At 43.4% G+C, this 15,060-nt stretch overlaps 1 protein-coding gene and 1 pseudogene across 1 annotated transcript in view; one reads left to right on the top strand and one right to left on the bottom strand.

The window, feature by feature from the left end:
• LOC126183441 (hyaluronidase-like) overlaps nucleotides 1-15,060 on the top strand; it is a 268,965-nt gene that overhangs the window by 66,269 nt on the left and 187,636 nt on the right. The window lies entirely within an intron of this gene.
• LOC126185485 (5S ribosomal RNA) lies at nucleotides 5,499-5,616 on the bottom strand (annotated as a pseudogene).

Raw genomic sequence — 15,060 nt, 5'->3', positions numbered from 1 at the left:
TGTGGAGCTTGTCTGCATGCAGTGTACGGTACGGCTTCCCTGCGTGGTGCCAGTTATTCGGCAGTGTGTTCAAGCTGGATATCCAGTAATGGCGTCTGATTAACAGGGGCTCACCTGTACCGTTGTGTTTGCGTAAGCTTGGCCATAGATGTTAGGCCCTTGCAAGTATGTCTTTTGGTCTTTTATGTTTCCATCTATGGTTGTGGTCGTAGTTCCCCAGTGAGGCGATTTGGAGAAATCACGGAAAATCTACGTCAGGATGGCCGGACGCGGCTCTCCCAGTAAGGTGGCGAAAGGTCGTGGCACTAAACGCAGATTATTTAAAAAAATACGATTCTGTAGCTAAAAGAGTGGGGAATAATATGGTGTTAGATAACCCTTCACCCGTGGAAAGTGAAATAAGATTGGTTGGTTGGTTTGGGGGAAGAGACCAAACAGCGAGGTCATCGGTCTCATCGGATTAGGGACGGACGGAGAACGAAGTCGGCCGTGCCCTTTCAAAGGAACCATCCCGGCATTTGCCTGGAGTGATTTAGGGAAATCACGGAAAACCTAAATCAGGATGGCCGGACGCGGGATTGAACCGTCGTCCTCCCGAATGCGAGTCCAGTGTGCTAGCCACTGCGCCACCTCGCTCGGTTTGTGAAATAAGACGCCAGGACGAGAGTGGCTTTAGTTTAATCAACTTCTTTATTCTGCCCTCGCCCGCAGTATATCAGGAACAGGTTGGTGGAAGCGCCCAGTTTCCTCTCATGGGAAACAATAAACGGCTGGCATTCCAGACAGCGCAAAGAGCGGAGCTGAGAGAGGCATCTCTCGAATGCCGGTGTCAGCGACATCTCTGGCCGCGACCGTGCTGACAGCGCGGCGGCGCAGCTGACGGCCAGCGAGCGGTCTGCTCCCTGCTCTGGGGCCGACTTTCTTGTGACTGCCCCGTCTCTTGATCGAACAGCGGACCCGTACTGCATTCCAGGATGTCACTCTGGGTGTCACAGGCTCGTGGTGTAGGCTGTGGTACTGAGCAGAGAATGATTTACACGAGCGATTGAGTACTTATACTCTCCAGACTATGTTCATTTAGGACGTGAGGCACATACTCCAAACACTTACGTGGTGGGAAGTCAGGAAAGGCTTGTGTCCTTCCACTACCGTATTGCAGTGTCGGCTGTTGCTGGCTCTGCTTCGCAATGGCCGTCTGCGTGGCTTGCTCTGCAATGCATAACGATCTCGCCTGTCTGTGGCTGGCTCTGTTGCAAATCACTTCCGCTCTGGCATACTTGTTTACCGGACAAGGTCTATACACTACAATGGTGTATTGGAGTCCTGTACAAAAAAACCCGCTTTCAGAAAAAAATTTGTTGTATCACTTATTGAGTGCCCCTCGTAAGTGTGACGTACGTGCTGTGTATGTATGGCGTAACTATGGTGTACATGCCAGCGTAGGTCGTTACGTTGGCTTAAATACGCAGGAATAGTATGTTATAACAGCACAATGCCAGAGTTACACTGATGTATACATCACAGTTATGCCGTGTGTGTGTGTGTGTGTGTGTGTGTGTGTGTGTGTGTGCAGCTTTTGGTTGATAGCACTGAAAAATAAAAAAAAATACACAAACACTACTGGCCATTAAAATTGCTACACCACGAAGATGGCATGCTGCAGACGCGAAATTTAACCGACAGAAAGAAGATGCTGTGATATGCAAATGATTAGCTTTTCAGAGCATTCACACAAGGTAGGCGCCCGCCGGTGGCGACACCTACAACGTGCTGACATGAGGAAAGTTTCCAACCGATTTCTCATACACAAACACCAGTTGACCGGAGTTGGCTGGTGAAACGTTGTTGTGATGCATCGTGTAAGTAGAAGAAATGCGTACCATCACGTTTCCGACTTTGATAAAGATCGGATTGTAGCCTATCGCGATTGCGGTTTGTCGTATCGCGACATTGCTACTCGCGTTGGTCGAGATCCAATGACTGTTAGCAGAATATCGAATCGGTGGGTTCAGGAGGGTAATACGGAATGCCGTGCTGGATCCCAACGGCCTCGTATCACTAGCAGTCGAGATGACAGGCATCTTATCCGCATCGCTGTAACGGATCGTGCAGCCACGTCTCGATCCCTGAGTCAACAGATGGGGACGTTCGCAAGAAAACTATCTGCACGAACTGTTCGACGACGTTTGCAGCAGCATGGACTATCAGCTCGGAGACCATGGCTGCGGTTATCGTTGACGCTGCATCACGGACAGGAGCGCCTGCTTGGCGTACTCAACGACGAACCTGGGTGCACGAATGGCAAAACGTCATTTTTTCGGATGAATCCAGGTTCTGTTTACAGCATCATGATGGTCGCATCCGTGTTTGGCGACATCGCGATGAACGCACATTTGAAGCGTGTATTCGTCATCGCCATATTGGCGTATCACCCGGCGTGATGGTATGGGGTGCCATTGGTTACACGTCTCGGTCGCCTCTTGTTCGCATTGACGGCACTTGGAACAGTGGACGTTACATTTCAGATGTTTTACGAGCCGTGGCTCTACCCTTCATTCTATCCCTGCGAAACCCTACATTTCAGCAGGATAATGCATGACCGCATGTTGCAGGTCCTGTACGGGCCTTTCTGCATACAGAAAATGTTCGACTGCTGCCCTGGCCAGCACATTCCCGAGATCTCTCACCAACTGAAAACGTTTGGTCAATGGTGGCCGAGCAACTGGCTCGTCACAATACGCCTGTCACTACTCTTGATGAACTGTGGTATCGTGTTGAAGCTGCAAGGGCAGCTGTACCTGTACACGCCATCCAAGGTCTGTTTGATTCAATGCCCAAGCCTATCACGGCCGTTATTACGGCCAGAGGTGTTTGTTCTGGGCACTGATTTCTCAGGATCTATGCACCCAAATTGTGTGAAAATGTAGTCACATGTCATTCCTCGTATAATATATTTGTCCAACGAATACCCGTTTATCATCTGCATTTCTTCTTGGTGTAGCAATTTTAATGGCCAGTAGTGTATGTTATAACAGCATAACTCCAGTGTTACACTGACGTATGCACCACAGCTATGACGCGGTGTGTGTGTGTGTGTGTGTGTGTGTGTATGTGTGTGTGTGTGTGTGTGCAGTTTTTGGTTGATAGGATTGGAAAAAAATACGCATAATTAATTTACAACCGACAATTTCAATAACAGCCACTCATTGTCATGCAATATTCCTCCTGACTGCATGATGGCCTAAATAAAGTCGATGTAGAAGGCTGTGTGTTGCTCTTGGAACACTACCGTATCCTGGTCCAGCAGTTCTGCCAGCATTGGATTACGGGTGCTTTGGGTTGTGAATGGTTGCTGCAGCGGCAGTGCTATCACATAGTGGTCCAGTAGGCTGGGAAGACATACTATCGACACAGACTGTTGCTGCTGCTATGTTCAGGCAGGACCTTCTGTGTGACCTCGTTTGTGACAATAACAATAAAACCTAAGTATAAACGTTATTAATTTATCACAATTGCTAAGTACATTAGTAAAATACACATGCAGGGAACTACCATACTGAGGTGATAAAAGTGATGGGATAGCGATATGCACAATACATATGGCGATAGTATCGCATACACAAGGTATGCAAAGGTCAGTGCATTGGTGGAGCTGTCATTTGCACTCAGGTGATTCAAATGGAATGGTTCCCGACGTGATTGTCGCTGCAATATGGTAATTAAGACTTTAAATGTGAAGTGGTAGTTGGAGCTAGACACATGGACATTCTATTTCGGAAATCGTTAGGTAATTCAATATTCCGAGATCCACAGTGCCAATGTGTGCTGAGAATACCAAATTTCAGGCATTACGTCTTACCACTGACAATGTAATAGCTGGCGGCCTTCACTTAACGACTGAGAGCAGCGACGTTCGAGTAGAGTTGTGACTGCTAACAGAAAATCAACAACGAGTGAAATAACCGCAGAAATCAATGTGGGACACGCGGAGAACGTATCTGTTAGGGCAATGCGCGAAATTGGTGTTAATGGGCTGTGGCAGCAGACGACCGACGCGAGTGCCTTTGCTAACAGAACTACATCGTCTGAAGCACCTAGCCTGAACTCAAGACCACATCGGTTGGACCCCATACGACTGGAGAGCTATGGCCTGGTCACATGAGTTCCAATTTCAGTTGATCAGAGCTGATTTTAGGGTTCAAGTGTGGCGCAGACCTCACGAAACCATTGGCGCAATAATGTGTCGCCAAGGCACTGTGCAAGCTGGTGGTGGCTCCACAACGACGTGGTCTGTGTTTACATGGAACGGACTGGGTCCTCTGGTCCACCTCAACCGAAATGGAAATGGTTCTGTTAGGCTACTTGGAGACCATTTGCTGCCATTCATGGAATCATTTTCCCAAACGACAATGGAATTTTTATGGATGACAATGCGCCGTGTCACTGGGGCACAAATGTTCATGATTGGTTGGAAGAACTTCCTGGAAAACTCGGGAAATTATTGGGCCACCCACATCTCCCGATATTAATCCTATCGAACATTTATGGCAAATATACGAGAGGTCAACGCGCGAATAAAATCATGCACCGGCAACACTTTCTTAATTATGGATGGCTATACAGGCGGTATGCCTCAACATTTCCGCAGGGGCTTCCAACAACTTGTTGAGTACATGCCACGTCGACTTGCGGCACTATGCCGAGCAAAGAAGGTCCGACACGATATTAGAAGGTTTGCTATGACTATTGTCATCCCCAGTACATAATGCTAACGCCACAATGGAGTGCTGTGACGAGCGCAAATAAACTGGTGGATTTTGCTAATTATAATCCCACTGTTATAGCAAAAAATAATTGAGAAATAAATTGAATTGTATTTTATTGAACTGGGGACCTAGAAAAGACGGAGAGGCTTTGTCCCCGCCGGAGCCCACAGTGGTACACAATCCCACAACATTGGAGTCTGGAACCGCGGGACTGCTACGGTCGCAGGTTCGAATCCTGCCTCGGGCATGGATGTGTGTGATGGCCTTAGGTTAGTTAGGTTTAATTAGTTCTAAGTTCTAGGGGACTGATGACCTAAGATGTTAAGTCCCATAGTGCTCAGAGCCATCCCAATCCCACAACAGGCTACAGCAGTCCACTCACACCACCGCCGCCTCACACCGAACCTAGGGTTATTGGGCGGTTCGGCCCCCAGTGGACCCCTCCGGGAACGTCTCACACCAGACGAGTGTAACCCCAATGTTTGCGTAGTGGAGTAATTATGGTGTACGCTTACGTGGAGAAAGTGTTTGCGCAGCAATCGCCGACAAAGTGTAACTGAGGCAGAATAAGGGGAACCAGCCAGCATTCGCCGAGGCAGATGGAAAACTGCCTTAAAAACCATACACAGACTGGCCGGCACACCAGACCTCGACACTAATCCGCCGGAGCGGCTACTATTCTGTCGAGTAGCTCCTCAATTGGCATCACGAGGCTGAGTACACCCCGAAAAATGGCAACAGCGCATGGCGGCCCGGACGGTCACCCATCCAAGTGCCGGCCACGCCCGACAGCGCTTAACTTCGGTGATCTGACGGGAACCGGTGTTTCTGCTGCGGCAAGGCCGTTGCCATGTATCTTCAACATCACTGACTCAAAAGAATACTCTGATAAATGAACGCGAAAAAATATCTCGAGAAAATGTGCACGCAGCCAGAAGACACAAAAAGAAAACTAACACATCTTCAGAACAGCTGCAGATACATTTAGGTCTTTCCGAGACGAGAATGGATTATTGGTACCAAACAGTCGGGTGGACGCCATGCCAGACACAGTTCACTGATGAAAAACAACTAGTGTAAATCAAGACAGCAATAAATGAGAACAACTCTCATAATGGTTGTAAGCTGACTGTGGTCCTCAGATGGCTGCTAAAGCAATAAATAAAATGAATAAATAAAAACTTCATCCATCGTACTTTGGTTTATCGTACCCAAGTAGTCAAAAAGTTTTTATTATCGTACCGAATAATTAAATTCTGCAGTTAACTATTTGTTTGTTTGCAGGTGCGTGTTTGCAGTTCTGATTAGAGATAAAAACCACTGTAGACTTCTGTAGACTACGAAAAGTAAGCGTACACTATAATAGTTTTGCTAGTAGGTTTGTTCAGTTAAGGTCATACCTGCATTACATGTATGTTGGGTGTGTCGCACAGCTGTTGGGCGGTACCTCACAATAACTGTCCTTTTACGTACGCTATCAGTGTCCTACTAGGTTCCCCTAAAAACTGGAAGCGGTGAACTGTCTAGAAACTGAGTGAGGCTATATAAAGGCCTGAGTAACTTAGGGAACATTTTTGTTCTACATAGTTACCCTTCCATCTGTTAGATAAGAATAAACAGTATTTATAACAAAACTGAAATTTCCAACCTTAAATTCATGTTTTACTTGAAAATTGTTGATTTGTAATGTGAAACAGAGGGATGTTGTAGGCAAATAAATACAGATTTATGATACAGCGCTATAAAACTATTTTCTCAACAAAACATAAAATAACAAAAAATGCAAAACAAAATATATCAAACATCGCTTAAATACTTCATCGACCTTATATAAAACATGTTTCTGTTATTCATAAGCCGGTCGGAGCGGCCGAGCGGTTCTAGGCGCTACAGTCTGGAACCGCGCGACCACTACAGTCGCAGGCTCGAATCCTGCCTCGGACATGGATGTGTGTGATGTAGTTCTAAGTTCTAGGGGACTGATGACCTCAGATGTTGAGTCCCATAGTCCTCAGAGCCATTTTAACCATTTTGGCCCGCAATGTTCGCAGGGTCGGCGTGGTTACAACGGATTCGGCAAGCTTAATTTAAAGGGGTGGCCGGATGCCCTTCCTGCCGCCACCCCATACCCCCCAGAACGGAATCAGTTGTACCCCAGCTGTCTGCGTGTAAACCATGAAATAGTGCTGAAGTGTTACAAATGTCTGCGTGTCGTGTAACTCAGGCGGGGTGTGGGGACCAGCCCGGTATTTACCTAGCGGGATGTGGAAAACCGCCTAAAAACCACATGCAGGCTGGCCGACATACCAGCCCACGTCGTCAATCCGCCGGATGGATTCGATCCGGGGCCGGCGCGCCCACCCGAGTGTAGGAAGCAGCGCATTAGCACTCACGGCTAACCTGGCGGGTCTACATGTAAACTGTACTTGCATCAAAAGTAATGGCTTTAGTTACATAAAAGCGTTACATAAAAGTTATGCGATCGACTAATTTTTATTACTTATAAAATGCAATTTTTATTCTGTAAGGATATAAAATACACAACTGCCTAACATTGAGTACAGTGCGGCTCTGATTTTGTACAAAACAGACAACCAAACAAAACAAAAAATGGTAAGTCGTAGGCTCCAATTTTCTCTCTTAAATATCCATTTATGTTTCTTTCCCTACCAGTGTACACCAACAATGCACCGTCATACGATACAAGAGCGCCCATACGACAGTTGGTAAGGGGGTAGGGGTGGGGGAGTAAAACCCAACTATATGGAGTGTTTTTAATATTTTGGAAGATGAATGGCGACTTTTAAGCAGCCATAAAAAGAATTCCATTTCCGACCCTGTTATAAAACTGCGTAATACCGACTTTTCACTTATATTATTGAAAAAACCTTATTACACTATATTTTCTCCTTTCCATGAGATCTGAAGGGGGGCCGCAGACACCCCCCCCCCCTCCCCCACACACACTTTTCCACGGATATGGGCGTCCTTGATACGATACAGAAGTTAGATGGCGCAGAAGTATCCAGTATGATCAAACATATCTGAACGACGTAGAATAAAGCGGTACACCATCTCTCTGCGAAGAACCTGGAATCGCTAGAGAAGGCTCTGGTTCTCGAAAATCAGCGTATCATAATCGTTGAAATAGTGGAAAAAGTTAAAAATAATTCATGTATCAGTTTTCAACATCGTGCACGACGTTCTGAACACAGACGTTGTCGGCGGGAAGGTAGCCGGCTGCTGACAGCCATTCAAAATACCTGCCGAACCGAGGCGTTAATGGCAAATATGCAGCTACGTCATGCCAATCCAGATGACTACCTTAGCCGACAAATCACAATGGGTGAGTGCTGGTTATATTACTATGACCCCGTGCCTAAGGAGCAGAGCGAGCAATGGAAACATGTGGATTCACCACTGTCGAAATAGTCGAATACCAAACCATCACTGAACAAGGCAAGGCTGTGTGTTTTTGAGATTGCCACGGTATCGTGCTAAGACATTATGCTTGTAAAGGGCAAACCGTTACGAGAGCATGTTACCAAAATCTTCTGACTAGGTTACGGGAGGCTGTCAAGAGGAAATTTCTTTGGAAGTTGTCCAAGGGGATGTTTTTGGTCCACGACATCGCCCCAGCCCAATCCGCTCAAGACATAGTCACACAGGCTACTTCTCTGCGTTATCAAATTCTTTCTCCCCACCCCCATCGTATTTTTGTTACATGACTCCAGGTCACTTCTTCTTCTTTCCTCGCATGGAGAAACCATTGTGTGGCAGACATTTCCAGAATGATAATTAGGTGATTTTCGAGATGGAACGTTTCTTGGACACCAAACACGCACTATCCCACTACCAAGGTTTCCACCTCGTCACTCATCGTTTGAAAAAAAAAAAAAAAAAAAGTATCGTATTGAAGGGTGAATATGGACAGCAGGCCTAACACCATCACCAAATTCAATGGTCAAAGCTTGATTTTTTCGTGGTGGTAACTAAAACTTTATGCCTATTGTTCGTACCTTATTGTTAGCATCGTTAGACACACTGCAAGTACAGCTAAACCAGGAAATGCAGCAAAATTGCCTGTTGCCTTACTGGAAGAACGAGCCTTACATTCACATGTAGAATTTGTGGAAACCACAGAATATCTGAATTAGGACGGCTGAAAGGAGTTTCGGAGTAAATTCGTGACGAAGATGAGTTCAAGGTCTTAATCACTGTGACAGCTCATTTGAAAATGTAACTAAAATATTGAAAGGTCTCTGTTGGATTCCTTTCATGTTTAATTTCTTAAATCTGTTGCCATTTATGGAATAAATTCCTCTTCTAAATGTACTGTGGCGTTTCTGACTATCTGGGAGGAGACTGAGCAGTGGAACGTGTTACTTTTACACATAAACAAGAACGATCTGTCACACTACTACACTTTAAAGCACAGTTTATAGGTAATTCTTATATGTAATTCATGTCACACAGTCTCATACGGAACCTACATCCGCTTTCTTTTATATACTGTATATGATAAGATACTGTCATCCCCCTTCCCTTTTGTGTGAGAGGATGAATGAGCATATGTATTTCTAGTTGCATGCTTGAGGGTAGCAGACAAGGCTGTCTGCTAGAGAACAGTAGGACCAACGTCGGAACAGGTAGCTACGCTTCCTAAAAGCAAAGAGGTTTCTATCCTTAGTATGGTCCTGTCCGTCCGTTGTCATGTTGGTATAGGAAGCTGCCCCTCTGGCCACTTCCGTTGGTCTTTGTGAGCCACCCTCAGAAAGCACGCTCGGCAGTAGGGCAGTTGCAGTGTGGCCGTGGCGAGCGTCTGAAGTGGTAAGATCTCCGGCTAAGCGCGTGTCTGTTAAGTCCGTAGGACAATGGATTTCTTAAGTTCAGCCTAACTGAAAATTTAATCACCTTTATTTCGGGTTTAGGTCTAAAATATCCGATGTTATCTTAAATTGCAGCGCAATATAATTCTCGTGTGAAGTTCAGATTATTTTCCGGTAATTGCTTTGTTACTACTTTGTGAGTAAAGTGGAACTACGTGTTGATCAGTAACTCTAACTAAGATCAATCTTAAATGCGAATGCTTGTGTGATTATAACGTCTCGTCTTGACTATATTTTCAATATAGCAACTTTTCTTTATGTTCAGCCCACGTGGGGTGTACTTTGCGAGACCACTACCACGTGCTTATATAACTGTTTGACCCATCAGGTTAATAGTAAGACGTTAGTAACCAGTTCAAGGTTTTTCTTTTGTCAATTGCTTTTCGATCTAATGTATTTTAATTATCAAAATTATTGTGGAGTTGTACGCTTTGTGTAAACCAAGTTGACCACGTGAAGCATGTGGTGTAGTCATCAAAGTAGCCCTCAGCTATTCTTTTTGCGAAGACTTCACAAAGAGTTAATATGAATTTAGTATACCAGTGTGTGGTAATTACATGACGGACAGGATTGTGGTATGAACGTAATTTCTTTGGGTAGAAACTGAATCTGTTGGTTGTGGTTAATTTCTTCTTGCTTATGTTTCAATGTTCTTCGTGTGTTATTTTATGAATGCAGTGTTGTATGCAGTCTCCCAATCTTGGCTCCATATTTTATGTGTTCCGTAAGATTACAATCTCACATTTTTTCAATCGTAAATAAGGCACCAGCTCAGTTATAACTCACGTATAATATGCTGAAATTTCAATGAACAATCTTAAAATAAATTTCCAAATATAAACTGATTTCTTTCTTTTTATTTAAATTCTCCTTTTTGTATATATATATTACCGGTTTTGTATGACTATTAAAAGATTATCATTAATGTTAGTCTGCTTGGTAAACCTAGATTAAATATCTGATGAAACAGTTGCCCAGTAATCCACGGTTAACGTCCCCAGACAGATCACGGCTTTTAACCCACTTTCATTGTCTATTAGCTCCGATTTCAGCATACCAAATTAGAGTTACAACATTACACATCAGCTAAGAAAATTAGAGTTACAACATTACAATATATCTACATCTACATCCTGCGGATCACTTTGAAGATCACAGTAGAGGATACTTGCCACTATACCACTTACTTCTTCTCATTCCGCCGCGCGGTTAGATTAGATTAGTACTTGCTCCATGGATCATGAATACGACACTTCGTAATGATGTGGAACATGTCAGGTTAATAGAAGATGTCTATTCATAACACAAAATATTACATGACTTTTTTGTGGGGGTTGGGGAAATTACCCGCTTACTACATTCAAAAATTCATCTAATGAGTAGAAGGAGTTGCCATTAAGAAATTCTTTTAATTTCCTTTTAAATGCTATATGGCTATCTGTCAGACTTTTTATGCTATTAGGTAAGTGACCAAAGACTTTTGTGGCAACATAATTTACCCCCTTCTGAGCCAAAGTTAGATTTAACCTTGAGTAGTGAAGATCATTCTTTCTCCTAGTGTTGTAGCCATGTGCGATGCTATTACTTTTGAATTCGTTCGGATTGTTAATAACAAATTTCATAAGTGAATATATATATTGTGAGGCTACAGTGAAGATCTCTAGCTCTTTAAGTAAATGTCTGCAGGATGATCTTGGATGAGCTCCAGCAATTATTCTGATTACACGCTTTTGTGCAATGAACACTCTTTTACTCAATGATGAGTTACCCCAGAATATGATGCCATACAAAAGCAGAGAATGAAAATGGGCGTGGTTCAAATGGTTCAAATGGCTCTGAGCACTATGGGACTTAACATCTGTGGTCATCAGTCCCCTAAGAACTACTTAAACCTTACTAACCTAAGGACATCACACACATCCATGCCCGAGGCAGGATTCGAACCTGCGACCGTAGCAGTCACGCAGTTCCGGACTGAGCGCCTAGAACCGCTAGACCACCGCGGCCGGCAATGGGCGTGGTAAGCTAATTTACTCAGATGTATATCGCCAAAATTTGCAATGATCCTCAGTGTGTTTTTTCCAGTTCAACTCCTCATCAATGCATACACCCAGAAATTTTGAATATTTTACCTTATCTACCGATTTCTGATCGAAGTCTATATTTATTAATGGTGTCATTCCATTTACTGTGTGGAACTGTATATACCGTGTTTTGTCAAATTTTAATGAGAGCCCATTTGCAGATTTTCTGAAAAACATCGTTTACCATTTCACCAGTTAATTCTTGTCTGTCGGGTGTGATAGCTATACTTGTATCATCGGCAAAAAGTCCCAGCTTTGCATCTTCGTGAATATAGAATGGCAAGTCATTAATATATATTAACAACAGCAGAGGACCCAAGACCGAACCTTGCGGCAACCCATTCTTGATTGTTCCCAAGTTTGAGAAATCACCAGTTTTTTGCATATTATATGAACTGTTTATTTCAACTTTCTGCACTCTTCCAGTTAGGTATGATTTAAACCATTTGAGCACTGTCCCATTCATACCACAGTACTTGAGCTTATCTAGAAGTATTCCATGATTTACACAATCAAAAGCCTTTGATAGATCACAAAAAATCCCAACGGGTGACTTCCGGTTACTCAGAGCATTTAATATTTCATTAGTGAAAGTATATATAGCACTTTCCGTTGAAAAACCCTTCTGGAAACCAGACTGACATTTTGTTAAACCTTTATTTTTACAAAGGTGTGAAACTACTCTACAATACATTACTTTTTCAAGAATTTTGGATAAGGTAATCAGAAGAGAGATTGGGCAGTTGTTGTTGACATCAGACCTATCCCCTTTTTATTAGAGGCGCCATGTCACGAATCGCGCGGCCCCTCCCGCCAGAGGTTCGAGTCACCCGCGGTATGGGTGTGTGTGTGTTGTCCTTAGCGTAAGTTAATTTAAATAGTGTGTAAGTCTAGGGACCGATGAGCTCAACAGTTTGGTCCCTTACGAATTCACACATTTCTTCCCATTCCATTCACAAATAGAGCGCAGTTAATTTAAATAGTGTGTAAGTCTAGGGACCGATGAGCTCAACAGTTTGGTCCCTTACGAATTCACACATTTCTTCCCATTCCATTCACAAATAGAGCGCAGTAAGAATGATTGCTTAAATGCCTCTGTGCGCGCTGCAATTCCTCTAATTTTGTCTCTGCAGGAGCGGTCCACATGAGGGTTGTGGTACATTTCTAGATTCCTCGTGTAATGCTGGTTCTTGAAACTTTTTAAATAGACCTTCTCAGGATACTATTTATAAATAGTTGATATTCTTGAGACATATTGAGTCTCACGTAGACTGAAGCAATAAATTACAGTTATTACCAGCATCAGGATACGAGCCTGGGTCTCGTGCTTAGGAGGCAGATACGCTAGCCACTGCACCACACTGCCCTTGTATCCATAGTGCCAGTGTGGCACACTGCCTAGCGCATCTGCCTCCTAAGCACGAGACCCAGGATCGAATCCTGGAGCGGATACAAATTTTAATTCATTATTTCAGTCTACACCATCTTCTTGTGGTAACTGGTGTCTATCTCCAGTCGTCTGCCAGCTCAGAGTTTTCAGCGTCTTCTCGACACATTTTCATAGAGACAAACAAATCTGTGACCATACATCGTGCTTAGTATTGTACATGTTCAGTAACCCCCACGTGTCTTGTGTAGGTCATACTTACTCGAGCGGTCATCGCACGTGACGTGTTTCTCATTGCGAAGCACGCCAGATGCTGTATGTCCTGTTACATCTCACGGAACGTGCTCCTCATCGTGCTTTGCGACTACAACGCTCTCCAGCGGCTGTAATCGACTGTATCTGGACGTAAACCACACACTTTGTTCACAAAAATGGACGCTCGTAAAATAGGAGATTCTGGACTAGTCGATGGTTTCAACAGAGAACTGCTGCTAGAGGAACACTACATAGGCTGCAGTTGACAATACCAGAGAAAATGTACTAAAAATCACTTTTCGCAGATTTTATCGGGTTTTATAAAATACGCTATTAATACTAAAATGCTTACATCATCTGCCCCAGCTCCACTGCTCTTGCTCTCTCTTATTCTCTACTTTCCACGTCGGACAGATTTCGCACATTTAAAAATTTTGTTTGGCATTTCTTTGGAGACGTCCTGATGCATTTCGCTTTGTTAGACGTGCGGGAGAGCCTGGCTCGACAATGTTTGTTGTGATGGTTCTTATTTTTAAAGTTGCTGCTCCTTTATTGCGTATATTAAGTCACATATTTACTCCCGTGACTACATCCTAGCCACGTTGTTGTCTTTGTAGTTTAAACTGTACTGAACTGCGTGGTAATCAGCCAGTAGTGTAGCTTACAGCTTAAATTTCGCGTCGATGTTCCATAATAAATAAAATCCAATATTGATGATCAGCTGCTTGAGGTGGAAAATGTTTTAGAGTCACCCAGTTCAACGTATAAATTAAATCTTCTGCTTAGGTGGAATTTCACTAGTAATAATAATAGTATTAGTGTAAGAGAAACTGTACCTCTGCAATAGTTGTAATCAGTATTCGAATGTAAAGTAAAACATTTTTTACCCAGTACTATTATTAGTAAAACCAAGAAATGTAAATAAAAAAATATTCACACACTAACAAGAACTGTGACTTTAAAAGCAGTGTTACTTCGTGTGTTGTAAAAACAACATTGTATACGTAAAGCTGCATTACTACTGTGAATATTTACGTCTGAATAAAAAAATGTTATTCTTTACCATATGTTTTTGTTGTTTTTTCACGAATTTGTACCCTTACAAATGTATATAAAGGCTGTGCAAAATGCATAAGGTATTAGTTTGAAGCAGAGGGAGGTGACGTATAATATGGCGGAAAACAAAATAATGTAATGACTGCATGGTATTTCGCCTATCGTGCTGCACGTATAATTTTTGGAAACAGAGGGCGCGTGATCGTTTCCACTTCCAAAGACATAAAGCAAACCTATTGAAATTATATTATCTGCGCTTGAACAAAGCCACAGACGTAGGTTCTTGGCAAAGCTACATACTATCTAAGTGGAAGCTACGTAGAAAATACAGAATGTGAGGTACAAAATTCATCTACTTTCATTAATCCAACTTAAAAGTAATTTTAGATTTTCGTGAGCAGACACAACACTATTTTTACACATCTTCTTCTCCTCGAGCTGTTGGAAAGCAGGCCACCCGTAGAATTCCAAGTCTTGAATAGATGCTAACTTGAAGATTCGCTGCAGCCACGTGATTTTTTCCTCGCCTTAGAAGTAGATGATAGTATCAGGATGATCGAATATTCGAAGTGAAGTCATCATATCTTTATAAGATACACCAGGATCATCTCAGTGGATTCCAT

The sequence above is a fragment of the Schistocerca cancellata genome, chromosome 4 (genome assembly GCF_023864275.1).
Source record: "Schistocerca cancellata isolate TAMUIC-IGC-003103 chromosome 4, iqSchCanc2.1, whole genome shotgun sequence".
NCBI classification, from domain to species: Eukaryota; Metazoa; Arthropoda; class Insecta; order Orthoptera; family Acrididae; genus Schistocerca; species Schistocerca cancellata.
The sequence above is the reverse complement of the archived record's forward strand: the minus strand, read 5'-3'. Positions and strand labels throughout refer to the sequence as shown.